The sequence below is a fragment of the Phoxinus phoxinus genome, assembly GCF_949152265.1.
Source record: "Phoxinus phoxinus genome assembly, chromosome: 16".
NCBI classification, from domain to species: domain Eukaryota; kingdom Metazoa; phylum Chordata; class Actinopteri; order Cypriniformes; family Leuciscidae; genus Phoxinus; species Phoxinus phoxinus.
The window spans coordinates 28,584,841-28,594,598 of NC_136891.1; the positions used below are offsets into that span (position 1 = coordinate 28,584,841).

General features: G+C 36.1%; 1 long non-coding RNA gene across 1 annotated transcript; it reads right to left on the reverse strand.

The window, feature by feature from the left end:
* Positions 1-8,898: 8,898 nt before the first annotated feature.
* On the reverse strand, positions 8,899-9,694 carry LOC306983477. The gene is made up of 3 exons (XR_013794368.1): positions 9,623-9,694; positions 9,358-9,402; positions 8,899-9,114 (listed from the first exon to the last, which is right to left on the reverse strand). It is a non-coding gene; the product is annotated as an uncharacterized lncRNA (long non-coding RNA).
* Positions 9,695-9,758: the final 64 nt, after the last annotated feature.

Sequence of the window (9,758 nt, forward strand, 5' to 3'; positions counted from 1 at the left end):
CACATTGAACACTTTGTAATACTGTTGCTATGGCAGCCAACTCTGACTCTCAGATGACTAAATCTTAATATGTCACATTTCAGGTGCACCATGGGAATCATGCACTCCTCTTAATCCCATTTTCCTCCCCTCTTATTGGATTTAATTCACTCAAGCACTTAAAAACAACATGAAATGCCATTTGCAACACATTTTTCTACTGCAATTTCCTGGGGGTATATTCAGTGACAAAAAAATGCACATCTGATGTGACATGTAATTTTTGTATAACTGACATTGAATAGCAGGTTACTGTGTCTGTCCACTAACAAGCAAATGCTTAGATTAGATTAGTAGATTAGAATACTGCTGCTAAATGTTTCTTAAATCACACTTAAATTAGGACACTCTCTATTTTACTTTCTCTGCCGTTAGTTTGGTGGTTGAAGGGTGTCACAGCGGTCATGAATTCATGCATACACAAATACGCAGTGTGTTTATAATAAGACTCAACAGGGCACGTTCAGATGGATTGCAGATGGGTCTTGGGAACACTTTGTCTTCTGGTTGCAATACACACAAAGTAACCCTTTAATTTCTCCCTTGCACTTTTCATGCCTCCCAACTTTTTTTATTTGTTATACCTATACCTTTGCCTCTACCACCTTTTATGTATTTACTTCAATAAACGCATTGAATACACTCGGTTTTTTATTTATTTATTTGGTATTGACTTGCTTGTAAAATAAAAGCCTCAAGACAAAAAAACAGAATGATTTAAAATGTAATTATGTGAAAGTAATTAACTGCCTAATAGTTAATGTACCTTGCCCTGATTTCATCAAGTGAATAAATGAAGCATTAGGCTTTATAGCACAGCTCAACCTGTATTGTAGTCAAATTTAATTTATTATTTCCCATAAAGTTTACATTTGGAGGTCCACATTTAATGCTAATCATTTTTAAATAACACACATAGGGCTAATAAATGACCTTTTCTCAGCCTAAACAAGGGCTCTAAGTGACTTTAATTTCATCAGAGGGCCCAATCAGAGCCAATTAGCCTGATTAACGTGATTCTAGTATGCTGTTATTCAGGCTATTCAGTCATAAACAGATATTGTACACACACATACAGTGTACAAAAGGATCAAATCCATGACTCTTAAAGGAACACGCCGACTTTTTGGGACTTTAGCTTATTCACCTTATCCCCCAGAGTTAAGGTCCTTGCACACTACTAAAGTCCGAAATTTTCGCATGCGTTTTTTCGTATTCGTGATTCGGTGGCTCTGAATTGTCAAAACACCATTCAAAATGCTGCTACGGATGCGAAAAACGCAGAAAAAAGTTTCGCAGGCAGTGTGCAAGCGTGATTGACATAACGTAAGGTCGTATTTATTTTTTAACGTACGAAAATTTCGGACGCGAATTTCGGACTCTCGGTGCAAGGACCTTTAGATAAGTCCATACCCTTTTCATCTCCGTGCGTGCCGCACGTCACTCTGTCTGACGTACCCACCGCCAGCCTAGCTTAGCACAAAGACTGGAGGTAAACGGCTCCAGCTAGCATACTGCTCCCAATAAGTGACAAAATAACGCCAACATTTTCCTATTTACATGTTGTGATTTGTATAGTCACAGCGTGTACAAATAACAAGGTCACATGAGACACAGCCATCTTCTAACCGTATACATACTGGGAACTATATTTTCAGAAGGCGAAGCACTGCTACTTCTGCGGAGTGATTAGCGCAACACTCTGAGCGAACTCTCTGCTCCTCACCACGGGGCTTCTCAGGCGCTGCGAGCTAATCACTCCGAAGAAGTAGCAGTGCTTCGCTTTCTGAGAATAGTTCCCAGTATGTATACGGTTAGAAGATGGCTGTGTCTTAGGTGACCTTGTTATTTGTACACGCTGTGACTATACAAATCACAAGATGGACTTATCTAACTCAGGGGATACGGTGAATAAGCTAAAGTCCCCAAAAGTCGGCGTGTTCCTTTAAAGGACTGGTTTAAACTATAACCTCAGATACAGGATAAATGGGCACAAAGCCTTTCCAATATTGTCTTAGCATTGTTTTTGTTGTTGTTTTTAAATATCACAGCTATGAATATAGTTATTTTATAATAGTGAACAAATTAAATCAGAAACCAAGGTTTTAATGTAAACAGTAACAGTGCTCAATGTCCCTCGCCAGACACAAATTTCTCATGACTAAATGTGGCTTTCCTTTTATTCTGCTCCTTTGAACAATCAGTGTCTGTGAGAAGGTACAGAACATAAAATCAAAAGCACATGTTCAGTATACACAAAGTCTGTCAGCATTTCTCATGATTGACAGAGCTGACTAATGTCCTGCATTTTGGACTTTTCATTCTGGCAAAAGCTCTAGACACTAAACAAAATCAGTCTCAATGTTTGGCTCTTTTATGACATAAAAGCTTTAACCTTACAATTCAAAAGAAAAATTGGCCTTTAGGTCACTTTATTTTTAAGTGACTTGGTCACATGAACTCTGCTAGGCCTAATTGTATGTTATGCACTGTGGCTCAGTTCAGAATAACATACTATCATATTGATCATATTTCTTTCATATAAAGATATGCCAGAAAATACATCACACATACACTGCACTTCACACAATACACCAGTGTTTCTAAAACTTTCTGACTCAAAGGTTATCGTCTAACACAATTTTTGAAGGTCCGCCATTATATTGGTTAAGATACCTTCTTACCTTCATTTCTGTAGACAAAGCTGCTTGTATCTTTTACTTTTTATTGAGTGTTGATATTTAATCAACCCGAGTGATTCCAGATTCAAGTTTCAAAAACTGTATGTGAAACGGACACCAGCTGGTAAGAACTGTGCAGGTAAACCTCACTCCCCTGATCTCAAGAGGCGCACGCGAAAGACGTTGGAGGCTGCGTGACCCGTGTTAGGGTGCCTTCCTTCTGATAGCAGAAAACGCCGGTTCAAAGCTCGCCCGCAGCACTGCAACTAGAAATGGAGATGTTACATATGTTCTTCAATAAAAATGGGTAGCAATTTATTTTACAGTTCATGTGCATACTATGTACTTATTATAGCAATTGCAATAACTTGGTTATAATAATAGGAACTAGCCCTGAACCCACCCATAAACCTAATCTTAACCCTAGTTACAGTACTTTCTTGGGTAAGTACACTGTAAGTACATGAACTGTAAAATAAAGTGTAACCAAAATATTAGCCCTTGAGGAAAAAGAAAGGGAAAAAATAAATAAATAGGATTTCTTTAGCATTTTTTTAGCATTTTAATTAAGTTGCAATTATTTCATTAAATTAAAAACAAAATCTATAAGACATCCTGTGGCCCTATTTGGAAGTTTGCTAAGGCCACATAATGCGCTCTGCACCCCTGCTTGAGACCCGCTGCTATGCCATCTAGTTTGTGATTTTTCAAAGAGTGGTATGACCTCAAATGGAGCTTCTTTTTTGTTACAAGGTAACATTCAATGTTTTCCGGTTAAGGGAACATACATTATAAATCCACATTCCCTCATTTGTTGTTGCTTGTAGCTTTAGCATTTTAGCTTAGGCCGAGATTCAAAAGGCCCAACGTGGCCTTATCAAACATTTTGCACATGAAAAAAAATAATATATATATATGATGTGATGATGCATTCACCTCATTTGTAAGGTGCTCTTCTCTACATTAAACTTCTTGAAGAGCAATATTGTATAGGCTTACATCATCTATACAAAGTGTCAAATATTGTCGAAGTATACCAAATGTGAAGAAACCTGGTTTAGACCAGCCTGAAACAAGTCAGTTTAAAGAACAGTATGGCATCTATCCACACACATATCCTGTCTGCCCACATCTCAACCTCTGCTAGAGCAGGACGAGGTGAAGTGTGTGTTATGTCTGACAGCGATCCTCTGCATGAGATGAATTTTTGTTTTGTCCTCCTGCAAAATGTAAAAGGATCCTACATAATTCAGCTCTTTGTTCCATCGATGACCTGGAGAAGGTCAAGACGTTTTTTTTTTTCTCCATTTACAAGCAAACTTCAAAGTGCTTGTGTGTGTGTGTGTTTGACAGAGAATATATAAAGCTGTGGGTTGCACTGGATGAAAGTGATCATCATTCATGTGAGAGCAACACAAAGAGACAGATAGAAGGAGAGCGAGCGGGAAAGGAGGAAGCATGTTTCTGAATCAGAGACACTGAGAGAGATTATTTATGTGATAGCCTTTGCTGGTCCAAGCTGGTTTGGTGTTGGTCCAGCCATGTTATTTGCCAGCAAAAAATTATTTCTGATGAAACTTGACCACATGAGGCTCGCTGGTTAAGATGATTTGGGACACAAGCATCCCACATCATCAAAAACAATGGAGGTGAGAGACTGTTTTCGACACTCCTCAGATATAAACATAGGGCCTACTTGTTATGGCACCTCTTCATGAAGGGTAGTAGTTTTTCACTGCTGTGTTCTCCAAACACATCTTGTTATTCCCCTCTGAAAAATGTCCAAGTCATTCAGCCTGAAACCCCTTTCCTCAGTAAGAGTTCTCTCTGCCAAAAAACATGTAGCTTGCATGAACGTGGCCCATCCTGTCCAATCCTGTACGACATTTTACATCTGGGTCACATCAAAGTAACCAGACATGGTTCTGGAAGACAGCCGACTGGCACTTTGTCCAGATCCAATCACAGTCTCAGTATGGCCCAACTCTCTAACATCCCCCATCTATGGTACAGGCCAAAAATAGAGCAAATGTTCTTGTTTGGGTTTAAATTTCATGACATAGAGGTTGTTTGTTACGCTCAGAGTACGAAGCTATATGTGCATGTGTATTCTTCTGCCAATGCCGATAAAACACTGAACTTAAATACTCTGGCAGACTTTCCTTCACTTATTCAATGGCACCGCAACACCAGCACCAACATCCAGAATGAATGACTCTGAGACTTAAGAGTTCTTTTTACTGAATAAAAATAGATACAACTAATCAGGGGTGCGTTTCCAAAAAGAATTGTTAGCCAACTATGGTGGCAAGTGCCATTGAACTCTATTGGTAACGACAGAACTTACGACCATAACGCTTTGGGAAACGCACCCCAGTGTAGTTACTGACTTTGGAGGTTTCACCATGACAACAACTTATTGGTCTTTAAAGATATCTGGCATTAATTTAGTGATCAAATTTAGCACTCTTATGGAAATATTTGTAATTACCATTTAAATCTGACTCATTTTCAAATTGTTTGTCATAAATCAACATCTCAAGAAAATGTTTTGGGGTTTCTAATCAAAATATGACTTTGTGTTACAAAACAGGGCATTGATTTCATACATGTCCACTGTAGAGGACACCAGGACTTACATCATGTTTTTATCAGGCCTTTTGGGAGACTTTTTTAAATTATTTATCAATATTCCTATGATATATTAGATATTATTATGAAAATGTTGTTACTCCCATATTGCACTTCTTTTTTCATTACATGTTGCCATGTCATTAATCTGCTAATGTGATACTGTGTATAGATATATTGTATTGAATGGGGAAACCTATTATGGTAATTTCCCCCACATATTGCATAAAGTAAAATTGTAGTTGAATCAATTCATTCTGTTGTATCTTTCATAGTTGAGAGAATCAACATTATACAAGGTTTAGTTACCGGTAAATGAAATCCTGAAACCTAAAAATGTATTGGTGAATGAAAAAAAATCCCATTATTTTTGCCTATGTCATGTCATGTCTTTTTGTTCACAAGTCCTGGTATGTTAGCATAACATATGAATAATATATATTTTTTCAAAAAATATATTTTTGTCCAGTTGATTCTTATGCCTTAAATAATGTAATTACATGAAAAATACTTCACAAAACTTTATATATGTGATCATTAAACAGAATATAAATCAAAACTGACAAATGCCGAATGACTGAGGAAGAGGTACAGGACTGTGAAGCTTTGGGTGAATAACTCAACTCAAGCTTTGAGTTGATAGACTCGATTTACTCCATCTGTGTTCTGATCATTGTTCTGAATCCAATCTGAATGTAGTCTTTGGCAAAAATTTGATTTTCTCAGCTTTTTGTTCAAAATGTTGCTTTTTTAAGTGTTGGTACAAAAAAATGCATGAAGGTAGAAAAAAAACTATTTTTTATTTAAGCAGAGGGTCTTTTTTATATATATTGTATGTTCAGATATGCATACAACAAAATATTCTGGGGGTCATGAAACTTGTGAAAATGATTACAAATGCTGGCGCTGGCTGGCAAAGTTTCTCTAAAACATTGGCAGGGAAAGAGTTCATGTTAGTTTAATGCATTAGCTTATTGTAAATTGTTACCATGTATTCCTTACAAGTAAAAGAATGAATAAAGCTATCAAGGAAGCAGAATCCTGGTTCCTCTTGGTAGCAAAGTGCTGAATTGGCAAAATAATTAATATGAGCTACATTCACAATATTTAGAAGAACAAAAGCCACAACGGTTTATAATTATGGTCCAATACTTGATTCAGGCATAGAAAAAAAAAAATTCCCTTGAAATTTTATTCCTGTAAAGCCTGTGCTTTCTTTCTGAAAGGAAAGTAATTGTTCTCTCCCTTTTTAAAAAATCATGTAATATATCTATTACCATAATGTATGAAATTCAGTTTCCTCTTCATCCTGTCTGTTCCTTCAATCACAATGAAATTCACAATGCATAGAAACTGTAACTAAGGACACAGTTTGTGTAATGAAACCATTAATCACTTCTGTGCCTATACATTTTACTTCGCCCTGAATGTTAGATAACCTAACTCCTGTTTCAAGTTTTACTGTTTCAAACTACTGTTTTAAGAATCTGTCTTAATGTCATTTTCTATGTCGACGGTCAGACCTCGCTCTAAACTTACGTCAACACAGAATTAAATGCATTATGTTGCGTTTATAATCAGATTTATTGAGCATTGATGTTATGCCTTCTTATTTATGAGTGTTTCTTTTATTTCAGGCACTTTTATATCCCAGGAGTTGGTTTTATTAAAACTTACAATAAATGTTTTATCTTTTTGTTATATAAAGGGAACCTTTTGTCCTATCATTTAATTTCGCTACTTTTCAAATGCCAGTTATTTACTGATATATTTTGGTTTTAAAATATGACAATCCTATGTATATATATATATATATATATATATATGTACACTTTGGCCATATATACTGTATATGCAGTAGTCAACATTTGAAGTGGATCAAAACCTTTCATTAAAGTTATACAACAATATCCGTTCTTGTCTTATGACAACTTTTTTGATCCACTTCAAATGTTGACTACTATATACAGTATATATGGCCAAAGTGTACTTGTTTACCAAGGAAACAGTGAAAGGTATGGAATAAAATTAGAAAATTTATATACATATTTTTCAATGTTCATATTTTCACATCTAAAGTGTTTAAAAATATTTGTGCACTGTAAAACAAAAAAATTTCACCTATTACAACTTAAAAACGTCATTTAAACTGAAAATATATTCATCGGACTTTTTAAAATCTTGCTAAACAAATGATCTCATACGATTTATATATTTTTTTAAACTTGAGTTAATAGCTTATAAAAAAAAATGTATAGTCTATTTATAATTTATCAAATGCTAGTGAAGAAATTAGCTAGGCAAAAGAGTCAGACATTTTATTCCAAACAATGTCCATTTCCAGGGGAAAAAAAAGCTAAAAAAATATATATTCACCATGTATCTTTCTAAAGATTAGTAAGACATTTCTAACTGACCAAATCTTTTAGATTCATATCTTGATTTTTTTTTTTATTGTCTTAATTTTCATGCTTGTTTCTTCATAATTTAACCAATTTTAAGTCATCTTGGTTGAGAACCACTGCACTGAGGGGACAGACCTATATGGCCATGTGTCAGAGCTCTGTGTTGTACAAGAGTGACAGGCCCTTTCCATGTGTGGTAAAAGTAAGTGGCTGTGCAGCTCTGGGGCCCTTTGTTTGTTAGCTCAGCTAGTTTATTTTACCCCCTTATCAGATGCTGTAATCACAGTAATCCTTTTATTGCAACATCTGCATTCAAACTTACATCATTGTCTATATAGTGGTTCCTCATGATCCAAAAATGGATCGCAGGTCTGTTCTGATGGCCACAGACAACAGGGAAATGCTAACAATATCCTTTGCAGTAAATCAGAAAGATGCCAATACAAAGTGAGTGACCCCTCTATCTCCCAAACACAATGAACAGAGAATGTAAGTTAAAGGAAAATGTCCCCGATTTCATTAATTACATATTTAAGTCCAATGATAAATATGATGTGAAGACACAAACGGCATGTTTTGAATGGTACTTATGCAACAAGCATGAAATCAGAAACTCAAATGTAGAAACCAAACACATTTCTGCATATTGTTTAGGCTATGTAATGCATCGTAATATTAATATGTTTGTATTGAATTGTTACCTTGCAGAATCACTTATATTTCAAGACTGATAATTATATTCAAGGAAGTTACTAAATTCATTGCAAATTCTGGTAAATATCCTTTGAATTTCAACATTTAATATTCAAATCACAGCACAACCAAAACTAACATTAGAGATGCTGTCTTCCAGCTCCCATCTGGAAGATAAAAGCATCTCTAATGTAAGTTTTTGGTCATGTGCATGGCTTGTCTTGAACAACCAAGATAACTTTGATGGTCATTACTAGAGAAGTTATACCGCAGGACTGAGTCTAATCTTGACACTGCCAGAGTTGCATAGGTCAAACTTATCACAATGGTCATTAAGCATGTAAAACTTAAAGACTTCAGATTTTAGCCTAGGATCAAAGGAATCTTTTAGGATTCGCAAAATTAAAATTTGCTAGTCTCGCCAAGAAAATAAATGCACAGACCCAAATACAGATGAATCATAAAGCATCTCTTTATTGTTTACAAGCCATACGTTTATAAACGTATATAAATACAGTTTACAATAGTAACACCACCACTCATTTCAGGGATGCTCCAAACACAGTGATAAAATTAGCTCCACTCATACTGCATCACTACCATGAGGAACATGCCACCACGATCACTGAACACATGTGCCCCAGGAATGAAGCCATCAATGGGATCTGTTGAGAAACAGAGGAACACCCTTATTCCACTTTCAAAATCAAGACAAATCAGATTACAGATTGAATTCGGATATAAATGTTTCTTGCGACAGGATCCAGGAACAGAGAAGTGACCTCTGACCTAGGTTTTAGCAAGAGTAGCTTACTGTACCCCCCTATTATGGCCACTAGAGACACGGACAGCCTCCAGAGGGCAAAGCAAAGGAGGGAACGTTTCAGACTGGTTGTAGAAATACTCACCCAATGACTGTGGTTCTCCTGTGTTCTGCCTTCGCGATTTATTAGCTACAAAATAAATACAGACATGAGCAGGCATCTTATCACAGAATTAGCACAACTACAAAAATTGTTTCTCCCGACAGGATCCGAAGCAAGGATTGTTAAGCCAATACTTCAGGTTTATGAGAGAATTCATCTACCCCTCCGTGTTGATCACTCAAGACATACAGGACTTGAGTGTGCAATGAAAGGGGCTAACAACTAGAAAAACATGTATATAACTTACCGAAGAATTTTTAGAGAAGGATTCTTCAGCACGAGTGTGGCCTTGGCTCAGGGCCGAACCTATATAGGAGCCTAGACATGATTTAAAAAAAAAAAAAAAAAAAAAAAAAAAAAAGGACATTAGTAAAAAAATGCAC